This window comes from Mustelus asterias, chromosome 3 (genome assembly GCF_964213995.1).
Source record: "Mustelus asterias chromosome 3, sMusAst1.hap1.1, whole genome shotgun sequence".
Taxonomy (NCBI): Eukaryota; Metazoa; Chordata; class Chondrichthyes; order Carcharhiniformes; family Triakidae; genus Mustelus; species Mustelus asterias.
In genome coordinates, this window is record NC_135803.1 from 84,073,192 (window position 1) to 84,097,823 (window position 24,632).

Genomic DNA, 24,632 nt, shown 5'->3' on the forward strand with positions numbered 1-24,632 from the left:
ACTGCAATGAAGTTACTGTGAAAATTCCCTAGTCGCCACACTCCGGCGCCTATTCGGGTACTCTGAGGGAGAATTTAGCATACCAATGCACCTAACCAGCACGTCTTTTGGACCGTGGGAGGAAACTGGAGCACCCAGAGGAGAACATGCAGATTCCACATAGACAGTGACCGAAACCAGGAATCGAACCCGGGTCCCTGGCTTTTCCTGATATTAGTGATCCAGATCTTGGTGTGCAGGGGACAATTTCAAAGTTGCAGATGATCTTACATATGCCATGCCAGAACACATGCCACGGTGTTGTGGGGTACCCGAGGAGATCAGTATTGCCCGAAGTAGTTTATTTTTTCTTTTTCAGAAAGTTTATTCCTGTATTTCCCCAGAGTAAAAAAAAATATGCCAGGCAAGATGTTGGAATGCTCCTCTTGCAGGATGTGGGAGATCAGGGAGACCTCCGGTATCCCTGACGACAGCACCTGCAAAAGATGCATTCAGCTGCAGCTGCTAGCAAAGCGTGTTAGGGAACTGGAAAAGGAGCTTGATGACCTCCATCTAATTCGGGAGAATGAGAAGTATATAGACAGTAGCTTTAGGGAGATAGTTACACCTAAGCAGCAGAGCACAGGAAATTGGGTTACTGTAAGGAGAGGAAATGGCAGTGTGAAAGGACAGGCAGAGCAGGGTTCCCCTGTGGACATACCCCTCCACAACAGGTATACTGAATTGGATACTGTTGTGGGAGATGCTTTACCTGGGACAAGCTGCGGCAGCCGGAACTCTGATACTGAGTCTGGTTCTACAGCGCAAAAGGGTGGGATGAAGAAGAGGAGAGCAGTAGTGACAGGGGGCTCAATGGTCAGAGGTACAGACCGGAGGTTCTGTGGTCGGGACAGAGACTCCCGCATGGTTTGTTGCCTCCCAGGTGCCAAGGTCAGCGATGTCTCTGATCGCGTGCACAGCGTTCTAAAGTGGGAAGGTGATCAGCCAGATGTCGTGGTACACGTCGGTACCAATGACGTGGGAAGGAAGAGTGAGGAGGTCCTAAAGAGTGAGTACAAAGAGCTTGGAAGGAAGTTAAAAAGCAGGACCCCGAGGGTAGTAATCTCAGGATTGCTACCTGAGCCACATGCCAGTGAGGGCAGGAGTAGGATGCTTGGGCGGATAAACACATGGCTGAGGAACTGGTGCAGGGGGCAGGGTTTCCAATTCTTGGATCATTGGGACCTCTTCTGGGGCAGGTGGGACCTGTACAAGAGAGATGGGTTACACCTAAACTACAAGGGGACCAATATACTTGCAGGGAGATTTGCTAGTGTTATTGGGGAGCGTTTAAACTAGATTTGCAGGGGGATGGGAACCAGAGTGCCACAGCAGATAGTGGAGCAGGGGTAAAAAGACAGGTTAGTTCAAGCAAAATCACAAATGGAAGGGTAGAGTGTGGTGGAAATAATTTTTTGATGTGTCTATTTCAATGCCAGGAGTATTGTGGGGAAGGCAGATGAGATGAAGGCGTGGATAGACACGTGGAAATATGACATTATAGCCATTAGTGAAACTTGGCTACAGGAGGGGCAGGACTGGCAGCTCAATGTTCCAGGGTTCCAATGTTTCAGGCGGGATAGAGGCAGAGGGATGAAAGGTGGGGGGGTGGCATTGTTGGTCAGGGAAAATGTTACAGCGGTACTCAGGCAGGATAGATTAGGGAGCTTGTCTACAGAGGCCCTATGGGTGGAGCTGAGAAACAGGAAAGGTATGACCACATTAATGGGCTTGTATTATAGACCACCCAATAGTCAGCGAGAATTGGAGGAGCAAATCAGCGAAGAGATAGCTGACAGCTGCAAGAAACACAAAGTTGTGATAGTAGGGGATTTTAATTTTCCACATATAGATTGGGACTCGCATACTGTTAAAGGTTTAGACGGGGTAGAGTTTGTAAAATGTGTTCAGGAGAATTTTCTACATCAGTATATAGAGGTGCCAACAAGAGAGGATGCGATATTGGATCTCTTATTGGGAAATGAGTTAGGGCAGGTGATGGATGTGAGTGTGAGGGAACACTTTGGATCCAGTGATCATAATGCCATTAGTTTCAACCTGATCGTGGATAAGGATAGATCTGGTCCTCGGGTTGAAGTTCTGAACTGGAAAAAGGCCAAATTTGATGAAATGAGAAGGGATCTGGGAAGTGTGGATTGGCACAGGCTGTTCTCTGGAAAGGGTCTAAATGGAAAGTGGGAGGCCTTCAAAGGAGAAATTTTGAGAGTGCAGAGTTTGTATGTTCCTGTCAGGATTAAAGGCAAAGTAAATAGGAATAAGGAACCTTGGTTCTCAAGGGAGATTGTAACACTGATTAAGAGGAAGAGAGAGTTGTATGAAATGTACAGGCAGCAAGGAACACATCAGATGCTCGAGGAGTATAAAAAGTGCAAGAAGCTACTTAAGAGGGAAATCAGGAGGGCTAAAAGAAGACATGAGGTTGCTTTGGCAGACAGAGTGAAGGAAAATCCAAAGAGCTTCTATAGGTATGTTAGGAGCAAAAGGATAGTGAGGGATAAAATTGGTCCTCTTGAAGACCAGAGTGGTAGACTGTGTATGGAACCAAAAGAGATGGGGGAGATACTAAATGGTTTTTTTGCATCCGTATTTACTGAGGAAACGGGCATGGAGTCTACGGAAATAGGGCAAACTGGTAGGGAGGCCATGGAACCTTTACAGATTAAAGGGGAGGAGGTGCTCGCTGTCTTGAGGCAAATCAGAGTGGATAAATCCCCAGGACCGGACAGGGTATTCCCACGGACCTTGAGGGAAGCTAGTGTTGAACTTGCAGGGGCCCTGGCAGACATATTTAAAATGTCAGTATTCACGGGGGAGGTGCCGGATGATTGGAGGGTGGCTCATGTTGTTCCGTTGTTTAAAAAAGGTTCCAAAAGAAATCCGGGAAATTATCGGCCAGTAGGTTTGACGTCGGTGGTGGGTAAGTTATTGGAAGGTGTGATAAGGGATAGGATCTACAAATATTTGGATAGACAGGGACTTATTAGGGAGAGTCAACATGGCTTTGTGCATGGTAGGTCATGTTTGACCAATCTATTAGAGTTTTTCGAGGAGGTTACCAGGAAAGTGGATGAAGGGAAGGCGGTGGATGTTGTCTACCTGGATTTCAGCAAGGCCTTTGACAAGGTCCCTCATGGGAGGTTAGTTAGGAAGGTTCAGTCGCTAGGTATACATGGGGAGGTAGTAAATTGGATAAGACACTGGCTCAATGGAAGAAGCCAGAGAGTGGTTGTGGAGGATTGCTTCTCTGAGTGGAGGCCTGTGACTAGTGGTGTGCCGCAGGGATCGGTGTTGGGTCCATTGTTGTTTGTCATCTATATCAATGATCTGGATGATAGTGTGGTAAATTGGATCAGCAAGTTTGCTGATGATACAAAGATTGGAGGTGTAGTGGACAGTGAGGAAGGTTTTCAAAGCTTGCAGAGGGATTTGGACAACTAGAAAAATGGGCTGAAAAATGGCAAATGGAATTTAACGCAGACAAGTGTGAGATATTGCACTTTGGAAGGACAAACCAAAGAAGAACGTACAGGGTAAATGGTAGGACTCTGAAGAGTGCAGTTGAACAGAGGGATCTGGGAATACAGGTACAGAATTCCCTAAAAGTGACGTCACAGGTGGATAGGGTCGTAAAGAGTGCCTTTGGTACATTGGCCTTTATAAATCGGAGTATCGAGTATAAAAGTTAGAGTGTTATGGTAAGGTTATATAAGGCATTGGTGAGGCCGAGTTTGGAGTATTGTGTACAGTTTTGGTCACCTAGTTACAGGAAGGATGTAAATAAGGTTGAAAGAGTGCAGAGAAGGTTCACAAGGATGTTGCCGGGACTTGAGAAGCTGAGTTACAGAGAGAGATTGAATAGGTTGGGACTTTATTCCCTGGAGCGTAGAAGATTGAGGGGAGATTTGATCGAGGTGTATAAGATTTTGAAGGGTATAGATAGAGTGAATGCAAGCAGGCTTTTTCCACTCAGGCTAGGGGAGAAAAAAAACCAGAGGGCATGGGTTAAGGTTGAAAGGAGAAAAGTTTAAAGGGAATATTAGGGGGGGCTTCTTCACGCAGAGAGTGGTGGGAGTGTGGAATGAGCTGCCGGATAAAGTGGTTTAACATTTAAGAAAAACTTGGACGGGTTCATGGATGAGAGGGGTGTGGAGGGATATGGTCCAAGTGCAGGTCAGTGGGACTAGGCATAAAATGGTTTGGAACAGACAAGAAGGGCCAAAAGGCCTGTTCCTGAGCTGTAATTTTCTATGGTTCTATGGTTCTAAGTTTAGAGAATGCACAACTTAGGAGGCAGGCATCTCTGCATAAAGATGTAAACTTAATTTAAACCAGCGGCTGCCAGGAGTTCATCAAAGGGTTAAGTAGCTCTGACAGAGCGGCAAAACCTCTCCGAAGAATCTAACATATACAATCAAAAACAGATCAATTATAGCTTTTTCTTATCAATCATTCTCATCTTTCAGTAACTTCAAATCAATCATCTTCAAGATACACAAATCAACACTAATACATGTGAAATACTTCAGCCAATTGAATTCCACTCCTCAGCATAGTGGTATTTTATTAGTTTGTAAAATCCAGAAGCTGACTCCTGTCTTGGCTGACCCCACACCCTGGTTGTCTAGTAGCCTAAGATGCTAAACTCAGTTCAAATAAAACTCAGGTTCGCATGAAGGTCACTGTCTAACCAAACTAAATCGTGGCACCATGTCTGGGCACCAGTCCATCTCCTCCGGAACAGTGAATAAACCCTAAGTGTTCTAAATGTTCTCCCATCCAAAACTTTACTGATAAAACTTGCAGATTTAAAATATTCTCTCGAAATATGGCTTTGCTCTAATGACTTTTACCATTATGCCTTGCGGTAAAATGGTTTTTTGACTAAAGTGAACAATATTCCTTAAAATCATTAATAATACATTCGAAATATCAGCATGTGTTTTACAATCACTTGTTTGAATCAATTGCTGCATCTCATGTAAATTGCTTCTTGTTGGCTCGAACTTATTTTAAAAGTTATTTAACTGAATGCTGCTAGTTCTGTCAGTGCCTTAATGTCAACTGGTTTAAAAATCTTACCATCCCATTAGGGGTTCCACTTACACATGGATACACTGATTAATCTGTGTAGCTCAAACTTTATTTGATATTAAAAATACAAGGTTAACATCTATTGCATGGTTGAGGATAATTAACTCCAGCTTCAATGTAAACACGTTACAGCAGAATTTTAGCCTGAAGCCATCTCGGTTCAAATTTCTTGTCTCTCCAAGATCATAATCCTTCTTTCACTAAAAATGCTGTGAGCTAATAATTCCTCTGGTTGTGACATGCAGCAACATTGCAGAGGTGATTATGAGGATCTCATCTACTTAGCACTCAAGATGACATATTAACTTTTGCAAAAGTACCCAACAGAGGTTATGATCCGGGAGGAGGGTGAAAACTTGGAGGAGGGGGGGTGCGGGGTTATACGCAATTGAACATTGTGGTCTATTTTCTTAATCTCCCGACAGACAGAAAATTACAGCACATGGTGAGAGTGGAACCTGGATATAAGTGTTGGCCAATGGAGCAGAGTTCTCACCCTTACAGGAATAAAATATTACCATCCTGAAATTTCAGGACATATTCCAGTATCCAATATGTTACAAATTGATATAGGTAAATGTTTCAACCAGAAAAGTCAGATCCTGTACCAAAATATGAAAAAACAAATTAGGAGCAGGAGTCTGCCATCAGCCCCTTCGGCCTGCTTTGCCATTCAATAAGATCATGGCTGATCTGTTTGTGGCTTTAATGCTACTTTCCTGTCTATCCCTTTAGCTCCATTGTCAATCAAGACTCAGCCTTGTGTGACGATACTGTGTCTTTAAGAAATGTATTGTACTGATGTTTCTGTATTTACTAGTCCCTTTCAATTTATCGGAGCTATTCTGTCTGTGTACAGCAGCACTATATTGTTACTGTAGCAGCATAAGTGATCTTAAGTGCTACAATGTTTGTTTTAATCTAAACTAATGCAGGGTTCTGTTGTTTTGTGTTTTCCCCAGGGGTTTTGCAGAGTAGGGCTTGATTAGGTTGATTGACAGGTAAGGTCATATGATCTAGGCCCAATTGATCAAGATCCCATTGCAATCCTAGATAATCTTCTTCACTGTCCTCTATGCTACCAATCTTGGTGTCATCTGCAAACTTACTAACCATGCCTCCTAAATTCTCATCCAAATCATTAATATAAGTGCAAATAACAGTGGACCCAGCACCGATCCCTGAGGCACACCGCTGGTCACAGGCCTCCAGTTTGAAAAATAATCCTCAATAACCATCCTCTCTCTTCTGTCATCAAGCCAATTTTGTATCCAATTGGCTACCTCACTCTGGATCCCTTGAGATTTCTTATGCAACAACCTACCATGCAGTACCTTGTCAAAGGCCTTGCTGAAGTCCATGTAGACAACATCAACTGCACTGCCCTCATCTACCTTCTTGGTTACCCCTTCAAAAAACTCTATTAAATTTGAGAGACATGATTTTCCACTCACAAAGCTATGCTGACTGTCCCTAATCAGTCCTTGCATCTCTAAATGCCTGTAGATCCTGTCTTTCAGAATACTGTTATGAAGCGAAGGTTGGTCCTCCCCCCTCTGAGAACTAACACTTAACCTCTCAGAGTGGCTTGCCTCATAATCTGTTAAAGTGCGTGTGAAGTGGTAATATTAGTGGTTAAATCAAAATAATTCCCTGACACTCTAAAATCAACAAGTAACAATTTATTTATCTAACAGTGAACAAGTTAACTAAATTATTAACAAACCGAATAAAATACAATTCTAATGGAATGCTGTTTTGATAAATACAATTTCTATTAACAAAAGAAAATAGAATTTTAGTCACTCTCTAACTTTCAACCCGGTTTGTCGCCTTCCGGAATATTCTGTCTTCTTTGCTACCTTGATGAGGCTTTGAGCTAAAAGCTATGAGCTGTGGCAGAGGGCAGTTGCTGTCTCTGCTTTTGTCCCACTGCCTGTTCTTTTATACCAGTGATGACATATCCACATCCCCTACAATATGATTGGTTCTCAGGTGACCAAAACATCAATTTCAAATCTGATAAGTTGCTGGCATCCAAGTGCCTAATTTAAACTGATAGGCGAAATTCAAAACATCCAAATGCCTGAAGCCTGTTACCAAGGCAACCCTGCTGTTTGGCTTTTGATACAAATGTTTCAGTCTATGTACTGCATATGCACTCGCATTTTTTTAACATTCTATGCACAGAAAGAAAAACACCTTTTTTTAAAGGGGCTATGCAATACTTTCACCTTTTTGCACCGACAACAATCCCACCCAGGTCCTATTTCCATAACCCGACATATTTACCCTCCTAGTCCCCCTGACACTAAAGGGCAATTTATCATGGCCAGTCAACCTAACCTGCGGGAGAAAACCGGAGCACTCGGAGGAAACCCATGCAGACCCAGGGAGGACATGCAAACCCTACAACAGACAGTGACCTGAGGCCGGAATCGAATCTGGGTTCCTGGTGCTGTGAGGTGGCAGTGCTCACCACTTTGTCACCATGCTGCCCTGATTCTGAGGCACATCAAGATCCAAATCATCTGGATGAGATTCCTCACTCTGAGTGGCAGTAACTAATACCTGTTTCTCCGGTTTCCTTTCCCTGTCATAGTACTGTTTTAGCATGTTCATATAACATATTTCTCTTCGGTGTTCACGCAAGGGGACATGAATATAGCTGAGGAGGACACTGGGTTGCAAGGGAGTAGAATAGACAGTATTACAGTTGATAAGGAGGATGTGCAGGATATTCTGGAGGGTCTGAAAATAGATAAATCCCCTGGTCCGGATGGGATTTATCCAAGGATTCTCTGGGAGGCAAGAGAAGTGATTGCAGAGCCTCTGGCTCTGATCTTCAGGTCGTCGTTGGCCTCTGGTATAGTACCAGAAGATTGGAGGTTAGCGAATGTTGTCCCATTGTTTAAGAAGGGGAACAGAGACTTCCCCGGGAATTATAGACCGGTGAGTCTCACTTCTGTTGTCGGCAAGATGTTGGAAAAAATTATAAGGGATAGGATTTATAGTTATTTGGAGAGTAATGAATTGATAGGTGATAGTCAGCATGGTTTTGTGGCAGGTAGGTCGTGCCTTACTAACCTTATTGAGTTTTTTGAGAAAGTGACCAAGGAGGTGGATGGGGGCAAGGCAGTGGACGTGGTATATATGGATTTTAGTAAGGCGTTTGATAAGGTTCACCATGGTAGGCTTCTGCAGAAAATGCAGATGTATGGGATTGGGGGTGATCTAGGAAATTGGATCAGGAATTGGCTAGCGGATAGGAAACAGAGGGTGGTGGTTGATAGTAAATATTCATCATGGAGTGCGGTTACAAGTGGTGTACCTCAGGGATCTGTTTTGGGGCCACTGCTGTTTGTAATATTTATTAATGATCTGGATGAGGGTATAGTTGGGTGGATTAGCAAATTTGCTGATGACACCAAAGTCGGTGGTGTGGTAGACAGTGAGGAAGGGTGTCGTAGTTTGCAGGAAGACTTAGACAGGTTGCAAAGTTGGGCCGAGAGGTGGCGGATGGAGTTTAATGCGGAGAAGTGTGAGGTAATTCACTTTGGTAGGAATAACAGATGTGTTGAGTATAGGGCTAACGGGAGGACTTTGAATAGTGTGGAGGAGCAGAGGGATCTAGGTGTATGTGTGCATAGATCCCTGAAAGTTGGGAATCAAGTAGATAAGGTTGTTAAGAAGGCATATGGTGTCTTGGCGTTTATTGGTAGGGGGATTGAATTTAGGAGTCGTAGCGTTATGTTGCAACTGTACACAACTCTGGTGCGGCCGCACTTGGAATACTGTGTGCAGTTCTGGTCCCCACATTACAGGAAGGATGTGGAGGCTTTGGAGAGGGTGCAGAGGAGGTTTACCAGGATGTTGCCTGGTATGGAGGGGAGATCCTATGAGGAGAGGCTGAGGGATTTGGGATTGTTTTCGCTGGAAAGGCGGCGGCTAAGAGGGGATCTTATTGAAACATATAAGATGATTAGAGGTTTAGATAGGGTGGATAGTGATAGCCTTTTTCCTCTGATGGAGAAATCCAGCACGAGGGGGCATGGCTTTAAATTGAGGGGGGGTAGTTATAGAACCGATGTCAGGGGTAGGTTCTTTACCCAGAGGGTGGTGAGGGATTGGAATGCCCTGCCAGCATCAGTTGTAAATGCGCCTAGTTTGGGGGCGTTTAAGAGATCCGTAGATAGGTTCATGGACGAAAAGAAATTGGTTTAGGTTGGAGGGTCACAGTTTTTTTTTTTTTTTTTTAACTGGTCGGTGCAACATCGTGGGCCGAAGGGCCTGTTCTGCGCTGTAATGTTCTATGTTCTATGTTCTATATCCAATATAGTTTTTCCCTATATGGCATCTTTACCGGATAAGTCACTTGACTTAACTTCGTCTCAATCTGATAGGGACCACTAAACCTTGCTTTGAAGGGATATCCTACCACTGGTAATTCACCCACTCTGTTTAATCTTTCTCTCACCTCAAATATATAATCCAACTGTGAGACCTCTGACTTCGGACCTACCAACCTTTCCTTAACTAATTTCAAAGGGCCTCTTACTTTGTGTCCGAATATCAATTCAAATGGAGTAAACTGAGTCAATTCATTTGGAGCATCCCTAATAGGAAATAATTTATTTATCCCAATCATTTGGGTAATCCTGGCAATAAGTCCTCAACATGATGCCACCTTTCCAAAGCGCCCTGGGATTCAGGATAGTACGCACTCGATGTAAAGTGTCTGATGCCTAAACTATCCATGACTCCTTAAATAATTTGGCAGTAAAATTGGACCCTTGGTCCAACTGAATCTCCCTGGGTAATCCATAATGGATAAAGAAAGCAAGCAACTCCCCCGCAACCTTTTTTCTCTTGACATTCTGTAAAGGAATTGCCTCTGGAAACCTGGTGGACATATCCATTACGGTTAGCAAATACTGGTTCCCACTTTTGGTTTTAGGGATTAATTACCAATTAATAATCAATTATAACCCATGTTAAAGGTTCTTCAAATGCAGTACAGGCCCTTCGGCCCTCGATGTTGCGCCGACCAGTGGTACCAATCTAAAGCCCCTCTAATCTACACTATTCCAATATCATCCATATGTTTATCCAATAACCACTTGAACGCTCTCAACGTTGACGAGTCCACCACTGCTGCAGGCAGGGCATTCCACGCCCTTACTACTCTCTGAGAAAAGAACCTATTTATTCCACAGAATACTACTCTCTCGAGCAATATTTCAGAACGAGTGCAAATATTTTCATCTCTTACTATTAGAGACAGACTAGCTCCTGTATCTCTCAATATTTTAACTTCTTTACCTACTCCCCCTGTTCTACCTGAGTAAATCTTACCCACAGGTGAAGTCTTTGAAAAGATCAGACGCTATCTTACTATCCACCCCAAGCCTCGGCTGTGCACTCCCCTTCAGCTCCTCGACTTCTCTCAGGAATTCCTTCACTATCTTAAGTAATCCCATTGGTTGAACCTCTTTTAACACATCCTTTTTCCCAGTGCCTTTCTTAAACCACCAGCAGTGTGCCTTTATGTGCCCCACCTTATTAGAGTGAAAACACCTGACGTGTTTCACCTCTTTTCCACCCTCTTGGGTTTCTTTTTCACAGGTGGTAACCTGTTCCCAGTGTGACCTACTTTTTGTTTAACATTGAAGGACCTCCCTCTTTCCCAATTTCTATCCCTCATGGAATGAAATTGCTATCGGAAGCTAGATTTCAATTTATGCATTAATGTGTATTCATATGCCATCTCTGCAGCTCTTCTCGCTGTTTCAACCTTCTGTTCATCAACACGAGTTCTTGTCACTTCTGGAACTGAGTTCTTAAATTCCTCCACAGAATAATATCTCCAATAACAACCTATGTCTTTTCTATGTTTAATGCTCTCACCCATCTATCAAAGTTGCTCTGTTTAATTCTTTCAAACTTGATACAAGTGTGACCTGGTTCCTTTCTTACATTTCTGAACCGTTATCTATATGCTTCTGGTACCAATTCGTAGACACTCAAAATAGCCCTTTTTACTTCTTCATATTTTCCTGACACCCCATCTGACAGAGCTGCAAACACCTCAGTAGCCCTGCCTACCAACATGGTCTGCATTAACATTACCCACACCTCCTCTGGTCGTTTCATCTGTGTAGCCAATTTCTCAAGGAAATGAAAAAGGCTTCTGTGTCTTTTTCATCAAATGTTGGCAATGTTTGGACATATTTGTATATATCCTGACCAGGCAGTTGGCTATGCTGATCCTGCTCACCATCACTTCCATCTTGTACTTTTACTTCTGTCATTTGAAGTCTTTTTGCTTCAAATTCCAACTTCATCTTTTCCAACTCAAACAATCTTTCCCTTTCTTCTGCGAGGGCCTTTTTCTCTCTCTCCTTTTCCCCTCTCCCTTTCCTTACTCCAGCCTTGTAAGTTCACTTTCTAACTCCAATCGTCTCATTTGCAATTTGATTTTTTCTAACTCCACTGCACTTGACTGTTTCTCTGATATACCTAAATGCTTGGCTATCTTGGTTACAATTTCAGCTTCCTATTATGTTTGGTTAAACACAATTATAGCCAATTCTACAAGTGTTGTCTTTTTCTGTCTTTCTAAACTATATTGGCAAATTTGGAAAGCATCTTCAACCCCCAGAACCTCTTCAGCAATGTTAATTTCTCCACTTTTGATTTAACCGGCTTGTTGGTTAACAGTCTTCCATTTCTCACTTAAGGTTTATTTAAGACCTAGGACTGTTCAAGTCCCGGATGAGCCCCCGATCTGTTATGAAGCAGAAGTTGATTCCCCCCCTCTGAGGACTAACACTCACTCAAAGAGGAGTGCCTTGCCTCATAATCTGTTAAAATGAGTGTGAAGTGATAATATCTGCGCTTCATCAACTTTTAGTGGTTGAATCAAAATAACTCCCTGACACACTCTAAAATAAACAAGTAACAATTTATTTATCTAACAGTGGACAAGTTAACAAGCTATTGACAAACTGAATAAAACACAATTCAAATGGAATGCTGTTTCAATAAATACAATTCCTACTTATTAATAAAAGAAAACAGAATTTAGTCACTCTCTAGCTTACAAAACGGGTTTGTCGCCTTCCGGAATATTCTGTTTTCTTTGCTACCTTGATGAGGTTTTGAGCTAAAAGCTATGAGCTGTGGCAGAGGGCAGTTGCTGTCTCTGCTTTTGTCCCACTGCCTGTTCTTTTATACCAGTGATGACATATCCACATCCCCTACAATATGATTGGTTCTCAGGTTACCAAAACATCAATTTCAAATCTGATAAGTTGCTGGTATCCAAGTGCCTAATTTAAACTGATAGGCGAAATTCAAATGCCTTAAGCCCGTTACCAAGGCAACGCTGCTGTTTGGCCTTTGATACAAATGTTTCAGTCTGTGTACTGCATATGCACCTGCATTTGTTTTAACATTCTGAGCACAGAAAAAAAAGTTTTTTGAAAGGAACCAATGCAAAACTTTCACCTCTTAACATTTAACAATTTTTTATAATTTTACAAACACCAAATTCTAACATTCTACTCAACTTCGCAACAATACCTTCCAACAACTTATTCGCTTATAGATGTTAGGCTCACCGGTCTGTAGTTCTAAGGCTTTTCCCTGCAGCTCTTCTTAAACAAAGGCAGAACATTTGTGTAATAATTCCACAGAAACAAAAGTCCCATCACCAAGTTACTTTATTTACATCATATATCTGCACACAGCCAGCTCTCCAGTTGCTCCCTGCTGAATGCAGGCTGGGAGTCTGACACACTTGCGTTAAATAGGGAGCACAAGGCTCCCGGATTGGACCATCAATTAGGACCCATCAGGTAGCTCTTTTAAGGTACCAATGTAATAAACTAACTCAAACTAACTTAGGGGCAAAGTAAAAGGGGGAGCTCCCCAAAAGAAAGGGGGAACAGCCCGAACCAAAAACAAAGTCGAAAGGAAACTTAAAACGTCAAACCAAAAGGTGATTATCGGGGTCGATAATACACCCCAGCCCCTGCGGTGCCCAGCGGTCGCGGAAGGCGTCAACCGCGCCCGTGGACACCGCATGCTCCCTCTCCAGAGACACCTGGCCGCGAATGTAGCCGCGGTAGAGGGGCAGACAGTCGGGATGGACGGCCCCGTCGATCGCCTGCTGCCTGGACCTATTGATGGCGCGTCTCGCCAATCCCAGGAGCAGGTTCACGAGGAGGTCGGCATCCCGACCCGCCCCTCTCCGCACCAGGTGCCCGTAGATCAGGAGCATGGGACTAAAGTGCAAACAAAACATCAGTAAAAGGTGTTTGAGGAAACCAAAAAGGGTGTGCAGCCTAAAACACAGAACGTAGACATGGTCCACGGACTCCACGAGGCCACAGAAAGGGCAGTCTCGGGAGCCCGTGTACCGGAAAAACCTACGGTTGCACGGCACTGCTGCGTGCAGCACCCTCCAACCCAGGTCCCCAAGATAATTGGGGGAGATCCCTCCGTAGAGGGACCTCCACTGGGGACCTCCGCCGCCCGGCGGCAACAAGGCCCGCCAAGGTGTATCCGGGCGACGGGCGAGGACGCGGTAGTGAAAGGTGTGCAGCAGCAGCCCGTACAGGAAACGCCTCCGCGCGGTGGAAAAGGGCACGGAGGGCATTTCCGCGAGGCGGCACACGCAGTGGGGCACCTGACCGGGGGGGGGGGGGGTCTAGGCTTCGGGCGAATGTGAAATTCCGTCCAAGCAGGGGAACGCTCGGGCGGGATCCCACCGCACGCCTGCGCCGCCTCCAGACTGCGTGCGCACTCGGGGCCGAGCACGACCGTCCGAAGGTCTTGGATGGCTTTGGCCACGCGCCGGATGGTCACCCCCGTGCGCTCAGCCAGCACGTGGGGGCTCATCCAGCCCGCTCCTCCGCCATCCAGCACGTCCCCGATCCTGGTCACCCCGGCGTCCACGGCCCTCCTCTCCGCCAGCCACCTGAAGTTGTACGGCTGGAGGTGCGGATTCCTGAGCAGCGGCTCTCGCACGAGAGCCGCTACTCCTGACGGGGGAGAGCTGCGTCGCGAGGCGACCGTGTTCCGGACCGTGAGGAGGTCCTGGTAAAAGACGGGCAACTCCCGCAGGGAGGTCGGGATACGCCCCAGGTTGATGTGCAGGAGCTGCACGTCGTAATTGAGGCTGTGCAAGTGGCGGAAAAAATACGTCGCCGTCGCACGCCATCGTGGAGGAGGCTCGACGTAAAGGTATCGCTGCAGGGTCTGGAGGCGGAAGGTCGCTACCTGCGTGCGGAGGCACACCAGACCTTGTCCGCCCTCCTCAATCGGGAGATGCAGAACCTCGGCAGCGACCCAGTGCAGTCGGTTGTCCCAGAAAAACCGCACGAGGGCTTTCTGCATATCGGTGACAAAGCCAGGGGGAGGGGTCAAAGTGACCAGCCGGTACCACAGCATGGAGGCGACCAGCTGGTTTATGATGAGAACTCGCGCCCTGTAGGACAGCACTCGGAGCAGTCCTGTCCAGCGACCCAGGCGGGCGGAGACTTTGGCCTCCAACTCCCGCCAGTTCGCCGGCCAGGATTCCTCGGCTGGGCAGAGATGGACCCCCAGGTAGAGGAGGTCGGTCCTGCTCCAGGTGAAAGGCCTGAGCTCCTCCGGAAGGGGGTCCATCTCCCACGGACCGACCAGGAGTCCGGAGCACTTGGCCCAGTTGATCCTGGCGGAGGACGCGGCGGAGTACACCGCCTGGCATTCTCGCATCCTCCGCAGGTCAGCCGGGTCCGTGAACATGAGGAGCACGTCATCGGCGTAAGCAGACAGGACCACCCCTACGTCCGGGCCGCGCAGAGTCAAACCCGACAACCTCCTCCGCAAGAGGCGCAGGAATGGCTCCACGCATATAGAATAAAGTTGGCCGGACAAGGGGCAGCCCTGCCGTACTCCTCTCCCAAAGCGAAGGGGCGCCGTCAGGGACCCGTTAACCTTAATCAGACACTCTGCAGCAGAGTAGAGTAATCGGATCCGGGCGACAAACTGCATCCCGAACCCAAATGCCCGCAGAGTCCCGAGCAAATACTCGTGCTCCACCCTGTCGAATGCCTTCTCCTGATCTAAGGACAAGAAGGCGCTCGACAGACCAGCCCTCTGGGAATGGTGGATCAGGTCCCGGACCAGATGAAGGTTATCGTGAATCGATCGGCCCGGGACCGTGTAGGACTGGTCAGGGTGGATCATGTGGTCCAGCACGGACCCAAGGCGTGAACCCAATGCCCTGGCAAAGATTTTATAATCCGTGCTGAGGAGGGAGACCGGGCGCCAGTTTTTAAGGCACCGGAGATCCCCCTTCTTTGGCAGCAGGGCAATGACGGCCCTGCGCCACGAAAGGGGCATCTCCCCGGTGGCGTTGCTCTCCTCCAGGACCCCCGCGTAGTCGCCCCCCAGGACGTCCCAGAACGCCCTGAAGAACTCTACCGTCAGCCCGTCCAGCCCCGGGGCCTTGCCCCGACCGAGGCCATTGAGGGCGCCGGTCAGCTCGGCCACGGCGATGGGGGCCTCGAGCCTGCCGACGCCCTCCGGGCTGACTTGCGGAAGTTCCTCCCACAGAAGTCTGCGGGCATCCTCGCTGGACGGGTCCGGAGAGAAGAGGGAGGTGTAATAATCCCGGGCAATGGCCCGGATGCCCTCCGGATCCGAGACGGGGTAACCGTCGTCGGCCAGCAGCGTAAGGAGCTGCTGACGGTTAGCCCGCCCTTTTTCCAGCGAGTAGAAGAAGGGAGAGCCGCGGTCCAGGTCCACCCGGAACTGGAGCCGCGACCTCACGTACGCGCCGCGGGACCCGACCAGTTGCAGGTCCCGCAGCGCGCCCTTCTTCTCCCTGTACTCTAGCCGCAGGGCCGGGTCCGCGTCGGGCTGACTGAGACGTGCCTCCAGGTCGAACACCTCCTTCTCCAACTCTGAGCTTGGATTTCTGCCTCTTTGTCGACCCCCTCGCGTACTCCTGACAGGAGGTCCGGACGTGAGTCTTGCCCACATCCCACCATAGCCTCAAGGAGGGGAAGCCTCCCCGCTTCCTTCTCCAGCCGGCCCAGAATCGACGGAACGAGTCCAGGAAGCGCTCGTCCTCCAGCAGCGTGTTGTTGAAGTGCCAGTACGCGGACCCCCCCCGGACGCGAGACGGAGCAAACTCCGCCCACACCAGGTGGTGGTCCGTGCACGGCACCTGCCGCATGGAGGCCGACGGCACGCCGGACACGTGCGCCCTCGAAATGTAAAGGCGGTTGATTCTGGACGCTCCGCCTCCAGGCTTCACGAAACTGAAAGCTCTGGAGCCAGGATGGAGATGTCTCCAGGCGCCCACCAAGTCATGGGTCCCGAGCAGGTCTCGCAACTTCACCACCGCTGGGGTGCGCAGCCAGGGTCCGGCGCGGTGCCGTGCCTCGAGGGTGCAGTTGAAATCCCCCCCAAGGATGATGCATTCGCCCCCAGCGATGGTGTCGAGGTGAGCGGACACTTTCTCGTAGAAAGTCGTTTGCTGCGGTCCGGCGCCCGGGGCGTAGACGTTCAGCAAGTGAATGACCACGCCCCCCACACGGACCGTCAAGTGCAGCAACCGGCCTGGCACCGGCTCCTTGACCCCCCCCAAGATCTCCGGCTGAAATTTCGGGGCCAACAAGATAGCCACCCCGCTAGAAGCGAGAGTGAGGTGGCTCATGTAGACCCCCCCTCGCCACTCCAGGAGCCATCGGGCTTCGTCTCCCGGAATGGTACGGGTTTCTTGCAGGAAGCACACCGCATACTTCCCGTCGCGGAGGACCGAGAAGTTCTGGAACCTGCGGAGTGGCTCGCTGCTGCCGTTGACGTTGAGGCTGGCTATAGTCACCTTCATGTCAGTAGCATTGTGCCACTTATCTAAGTGCGTGGGGGGGCGCTGGCGCAAGACGCGCCAGTCCGCTCCCCCTCGAGCCCGTCGAGGAACTCCCGTACCCGGCGCCGCTCTCTTTCAGTCAGGTCCGCGCGGCCTGGGAGCAGGCCTGCGTGGACCGGATGAGCAGCGCCAGGTCCGACCAGCGGTCGAGGGCTAGTCGGACGCTGTCAGGGCGACCAGAATGGTCTTTGATAAAGGCCCTGAGTTCCCCAGAGGGGATGAGGGGCGACTCGGTGTGGGGCACGAGGGAGTCCCCCGCCTCGCTACAGGTGGACCCTGAAACGATCCCCGTGCCCACCACCGAGCAGCTTACCTCCTCGGGGCCGTCGCCCTTCGACTCCGAGTCCCCCGCCGCAGGGGCGTGGCAGGCGATGACATGAATGGGGAGCGGGGCCCACAAACCTCGAACCCCACGGCTTCCGGGGGGCAGCGCCTCTTTTTGTTACTGTACCCGCGGGTGGAAGATGCCCCCCCTGCGCACCGCCCCTCTTCGCCTTGCCACGCCCCTTTCGCCACCCCGTCACGTCCCCTGTCGGTGTGAGTTGTTCCGGCTGTACCGGCTCGGTGTCGCGTACCCCCCCACACCCGGACCCGGGAGCGCGCGCACCCGCGACGCCGGGCCCAGCACAGGACGCTGAGGCGCCCACGGGCCCGGGAGATGGTTTGGGAGGGGGGCCGGAGGTGGATGTTTCCCCCGAGCCGGCAGCCGGGGTGACTGGGGTGGAGGGGGCCGGGGTCGCATTCCCCCCCTTTCTCTTGCCTTTTCCTTTTCTCGGGGTCTTCCGGCCTTGCAGAGGTTCCACTCCCCCCCCCCGCCAGCAGCCAAGGTGGCGGCTGCTGCCGGCGTGGTCTCCCCTTGCGGGGGGCCAGGTGGTGTTTGCTTAGGGGGAGACGGGGCTGCGGCGCCAGCTGCGGCCGCCTTGGATTGGGGGTCGGCGGCCGCCTTGGAGACGGGGCAGTTCTTTTTAATATGCCCCGCCTCCTTACAGGTATGGCACCGCACGCCGTCCGCGGACCAGAAGACCCGGTAAGTAGCCCCATCGAAGGGGACATTGAAGCCCCCTTCCAGGCACTCCTCCCGGGCCAGGTGGACATATACCTGGCGCCGGAAGGAGTACACGTGCCGGAGGGCCTGGTCACGAAGACCGAGCGGGACCGGTGCCACCTCGGACCTGACCTCCCCCAGTAGGTGGAGGTGGGGGAGGAGGAGCTCCACGGGGATGAAGGACGGAACGTTCGAGATGACAACCCGATGGGCGGTGGCCTCCAGGGGGTCCCGCCCACCGTGAGCCCCTTTTCCAGGGCGAGGTGGACCGCCCGCTCGGCCTTCAGGAAGGAAACGGCCTTGCCGTACATCTTAGAGGCTGCGACAATGGCTGAGGGGCCGACAACCCCAGCCATTGCCCGAACGCACGCCTCAATGGTCATGTCAGGGTGGGCGTAGCACTTTACCCCGAGTTGTTTTGTTATCAGTCTGAACGGTGGCAAGGCCTTGGGTGCCGTGGGGGCCCTGGCTGCCGCCACACCCGCATAGGTGGGCCTAGACGGCCCTGCCACCGGCGACGGTGTTGTTGTCGCCATGATTTAATAACGGGTGCTACGCCCACCCCGAGACTGCTCAGATATACGGCAGGGCGTATTTAGACTAGAAATGTCCGTGGGGTGGGAGGTGCAGTGAGGGTTGGGTGAGGGGCCTCCCTGGCCTTTATGTGAGGCACAGAGAGGGGGGGGTGGTAGAGAAGGAAGGGAGTATGGGTGTCGTGGGGGGGGGGGGGGGGGGGGGGGGGCAGGGGGGTCTCTGCCCAAGGACTGGGGGACAGAGAGGGAACGAGGGAGGGTGGGGTTGGTGGGGGTCCAGGTACTCTCTCCCCGGATATCAGAGAGGGAGAGGGAGAGAGAGGGGGACAGAGGAGCAGGAGGGAGGACGAAGGACAGGGCACCGAGGAGGGCTGGTGCCCCAGTCAGGAGGAAGGAGGGGGGGGTGCCGGTGTTGGGGGCAGCAGCAGCAGCGGGTGGGGGAACTTCTAATCTTCAGCCCTGTTGGGCCAGCAATAAAAGTCCAGGTTATTTTCACCCCTCACCTCTGTAAAAGATGTTCCTGTGTTCTTCCCCCCCTCCCTTTCAGGCACAGACCTTTGATGCTTGGGGGCACCAGCCTAACAACTCAGTCCTCTGGTGTTGATGCATTCTTCTCTGTTGAGTGCTGTCCACCCTTCTGTAGATGGGAAACTCCCTCTTTCTTCCTCTCCTCCTCCAAGGAGAGAGCACCTTCCAATGGCTGGGTGGTCAGGTGAGACGATGGCTCCTCCTTCCTTCTCCCTTGTTGAAATCCGTCCTGAAGGCGAATCAGAGCCTTCTATCCAGCTTCTTCTTTCTTTCTTTTCTTCTCCTTCACTGCAGCAGCAAGAACCTCTTCTGGACACAGCCAGCTCGGACAGGTGCTCCCTGCTGAATGCAGGCTGGGAGTCTGACACATCTGCTTTAAATAGGGAGCATGAGGCTCCCGGATTGGACCATCAATTCGGACTCATCCGGTAGTTCATACTCTAGCAAGCCAACCTCATTAGCCTGGCTCAAGTCATCACACTCCTCCCCCTCAAAGTCCAAGGAATCCCCTCGGTTTGCTTCCCTCAGGGTTCTTTTCCTCCGCTTGAGCGGATCCTCCAACTCGGCCTCTTATGTCGATGGTGTGTAATGATTGGGCGCCCGTCTCTTCCGCAGCGAACGCCGGAGGTCTGGTTCCTCGACCACTTCAGGTGGTAGGGGAATCGCTGTAGCTTCGTCCCGTGTCCATTTCGGACCCTGAGGTCCCCATCACGGGTGCAGGAGAGAAGGTACTGGCTTGTCGAGGGGGACTCTGATCATCCCTGGGGCTGCAGGGCGGACTCGGCTCCGGAACGGGTGGAGAGCTTGAGGCCTGGACCTGGTCCAGGTGTTTCCTTACTGCTACCTCGCCTACTGGGTAGGATACCAGCCCGATCCCGGACTCGACTTTTCCAGTTACCCAGGCAGGACCATTTGCATAATTTCTGACCCAAACTCTCTCTCCCGCTTTCTCGGTGAGTGTGGCCCCTGCATTGGGCTTCCTGGTGTCTTTCCACTTTTCCTCCCAGGTTTGGCAACAACAGGCTCAGTCTGGTGTGGGGCCGTCTGCCCATCAGTAACTCTGCCGGCGCAGTTCCCGTGGTGATGTGTGGAGTGGTCTGATAGTCAAATAACCACCTTGAGAGTTTTGTCTCTATGAGGCCGCTGGCTGTATTTTCAATCCGGCCTTTAACGTCTGGACTGCTCTCTCTGCCATTTGATGCCGGGTGATAAGGTGCCGTCTTGATGTGCCGGATCCCATTTGATTTCATAAATTTTGTGAACTCTAGGCTGGTGAACAATTATTGGAAACTAATACCTCTGGGATCCTGTGCGTTGCGAACGAGGTGCGTAGTTTCTCAACGGTTGCCAAGTTTAGTTTATAGACATCTAACCACTTGGAATGGACACCTATTATCACCAGAAACATGGACCCCATAAACGGGCCTGCAAAATCGACATGGAGTCGCGACCATGATCTGCCTGGCCATTCCCACAGGTGCAGCGGGGCTGTCGGTGGTGCCTTCTGCCCCTGTTGGCACTACTGGCACTGTCCTACCAGTTTCACTATGTCTGCGTCCAGACCAGGCAAGAAATCTCACAACACCAGGTTAAAGTCCAACAGGTTTAATTGTAGCAAACGCCACTAGCTTTCAGAACTGGCTGTTCCTTCGTCAGGTGGGTGGGAGGACGGCCTCAACCAATATCCCAGTTGAGGCCGTCCTCATGTGTGCGGAACTTGGCTATCATCTTGGGTTCATGTCACACTATCTGTAACCCTCCCAACTTGCCTGGACTTGCAAAATCTCACTAACTTTCCTGTCTGGAGACAGTACACATCTCTTTAACCTGTGCTTAATGCTCTCTCCACTCACATTGTCTGTACCTTTAAGACTTGATTAGCTGTAAAGATTCACATTCCAATCATTATTCATGTAAATTGAGTTTGTGTCTTTGTATGCCCTGTTTGTGATCAGAACTCCCACCACCTGACGAAGGAACAGCCAGTTCCGAAAGCTAGTGGCGTTTGGTAATGGTAGCCGGCTTAAAGCATCGGCATTTGCCACTCCGGTCCCTGGTCGGTGCTCCAAGCGATACTGATATGCCACCAGCAAAAATGCCCAACGCTGGATCCGGGCTGACGCTATCGGCGGCACTGCTTTGTCCTCCTTCAGTAGGTCCAGCAAGGGTTAATGATCTGTTACGATCGTAAATTTTCGCCCATATAAATACTGGTGAAATTTTTTGACTGTGAAGATTATCGCCAGTCCTTCCTTTTCAATCTGGGCATAGCTTCACTCTGCCATTGCCAGGGTCCTGAAGGCATCCGCTATTGGCCGCTCTTGTCCGTTCTGCCACCTGTGTGCCAGGACTGCGCCAACTCCATATGGGGACACATCACAGGTGAGTACCAATTCCTTCTTGGGGCCATAATGTACCAGCACATTTTTGGATGAGAGTTGCTGTTTAATTTTCTTGAAGGCCCTGTCCTGGTGGGCCGACCATTCCCAAGTTTGTCCCTTTTTTAGCAATTGGTGGAGGGGATCCAGAATGGAGGCCCTATTCTGTACGGATTTCCCGTAGTATGTTACCAATCCTAAAAACGACTATAGCTCTTGGATTGTACTTGCACCCAATCCTCCAGAGATGTAGGCCTGACTTATCCACTTTGTACCCAGGTAAGTTCCTTGTGGTGCTAAAAAGACGCATTTCTCCCTTTTCAAACGCACTCACACTGCTGCAAATCTGCTGAGAACTTCCTCCAGGTTCTGTAGATGTTCTGCCCTTGTTTTAGCCGTAATGAGGACATCGTTTAGGTAAATTGCAACATGCGGTAACCCCTGTAGGATGCTCTCCATGGTCCTTTGGAATATGGCACAAGCTGACGAAACCCCGAAGGGCAATCTTTTATACAGGAAGAGGCCTTTCAGCGTATTTATTGTGGCGAATTTTTGCGAATCCTCGTGCAGCTGTAGTTGCAGGAATGCGTGGCTCATGTCCAGTTTTGTGAATAGGAGTCCTCCTGCCAACTTTGCGTACAGGTCCTCAATCCTGGGAATTGGGTATTTGTCCAGCTGAGAGTAACGATTTATCTCTGTTTGAAATTGCTGCAAAGGCGCACCGAGCCATCCGGCTTTAAGATAGGAACCACAGGTGGTACCCGGTCCCTGAACTGGACCAGTTTTATTATTCCTTTGTGCAGTAATCTTTTGATTTCCGCATCGACCTTTTCCCTTAAGGTACCGGTCAGGCTTTGCAAAACTTTGGGACAACCTCCAGGTCGACGTACAATTTTGCCCTGACTCCTTTGATTGTCCCTAGGCCTTCCCGAAAAACCTTCAGATATTTGCTCAGGGCCTCACTCAGGCGACCATTTTCCAGCTGGAAGATATTTGTCCAATCTAACTGGATCTCTTTTAGCCAATTTCGCCCTAATAGGCTCCACTACCATTAATGAAAGACTAACTAATTGTTTCCCATAAGCAACTGGCACATGGGTTGTACCCATCACTTTCAGTGGTTCCCCGTATAGGTCCTCAGACATGCCAAAGTTTTGGTCAGGGCTAAGTCCAGTGCATATCTTGTTAAACACTGTCTCCTCTATGACCGATATGCGCCTGTGTCGACCTCCGTTAAAATTGGATGTCCATTCACTCTTATTGACAATTTGATGCGTTCTGATTTTGTCATTGCTACGCACAGTAGCTGTTCTAATTATAGACCAGTGAGCCTTGTGGGCAAAGTTTTGGAAAGGATTATAAGAGATAGGATTTATAATCATCTCGAAAGGAACAATTTGATTAGGGATAGTCAATACGGTTTTGTGAAGAGTAGGTCGTGCCTCACAAACCTTATTGAGTTCTTTGAGAAGGTGACCAAAGAGGTGGATGAGGGTAAAGCTGTTGATGTGGTGTATATGGATTTCAGCAAAGCGTTTGATAAGGTTCCCCATGGTAGGCTATTGCAGAAAATACGGAGGCATGGGATTGAGGGTGATTTTGCGGTTTGGATCAGGAATTGGCTAGCTGTAAGAAGACAGGGGGTGGTGGTTGATGGGAAATGTTCATCCTGGAGTTCAGTTACTAGTGGTGTACCGCAAGGATCTGTTTTGGGGCCACTGCTGTTTGTCATTTTTATAAATGACCTGGATGAGGGCGTAGAAGGATGGGTTAGTAAATTTGCGGATGACACTAAAGTCGTTGGAGTTGTGGACAGTGCGGAAGGTTGTTGCAGGTTACAGAGGGACATAGATAAGCTGCAGAGCTGGGCTGAGAGGTGGCAAATGGAGTTTAATGTGGAAAAGTGTGAGGTGATTCACTTTGGAAGGAGTAACAAGAATACAGAGTACTGGGCTAATGGTAAGATACTTGGTAGTGTGGATGAGCAGAGAGATCTCGGTGTCCATGTGCATAGATCACTGAAAGTTGGCACCCAGGTTGATAGAGTTGTTAAGAAGGCGTACAGTGTGTTAGCTTTTATTGGTAGAGGGATTGAGTTTCGGAACCATGATGTCATGTTGCAGCTGTACAAAACTCTGGTGCGGCCGCACTTGGAGTATTGCATACAGTTCTGGTCGCCACATTATAGGAAGGATATGGAAGCATTGGAAAGGGTGCAGAGGAGATTTACCAGGATGTTGCCTGGTATGGTGGGAAGGTCTTATGAGGAAAGGCTGAGTGACTTGAGGCTGTTTTCGTTAGAGAGAAGAAGGTTAAGAGGTGACTTAATAGAGGCATACAAGATGATCAGAGGATTAGATAGGGTGGACAGTGTGAGCCTTTTTCCTCGGATGGTGATGGCTAGCACGAGGTGACATAGCTTTAAATTGAGGGATGATAGATATAGGACAGATGTCAGAGGTAGGTTCTTTACTCAGAGAGTAGTAAGGACGTGGAATGCCTTGCCTGCAACAGTAGTGGACTCACCAACATTAAGGGCATTTAAAGGGTCATTGGATAAACTTATGGATGATATTGGAATAGTGTAGGTTAGATGGGCTTTAGATTCGTTTCGCAGGTCGGCGCAACATCGAGGGCTGAAGGGCCTGTACTGCGCTGTAATGTTCTATGTTCCTCGTCAAAGATAGGGGGAGCTTCCAGGTTATGCATTCTCCTGTCCCTTGGTCTACATGTTCTTTTCAGCCATGTTGGTTTAGGAAACTTGTTTTTCCTCTGTGCATCCTGACACTGGCAACCATAGCAATGTCGAGTCAGGCGGGGCTCTACAGGAACCTCTGTCATTCTGGGCTTAACCTGACTTTGTCTCGGTGCAGTTCTATAAGCGGACTTCGGCTCTCTCATATCCAAATCCTTCCGGGGGACTGCTATGTAGTGGCCTGCCCCGTAGTGGTAGTCCCCTAACCCAATCTCCCTGGTGTTGGCCTCCACCTCCATCGGGATACCTTGGAGCTCATGCGCTTTGCTTACTGCTTTTTCGAACGACAAGGCCAGCTGTAATGCCTGTTTACAGT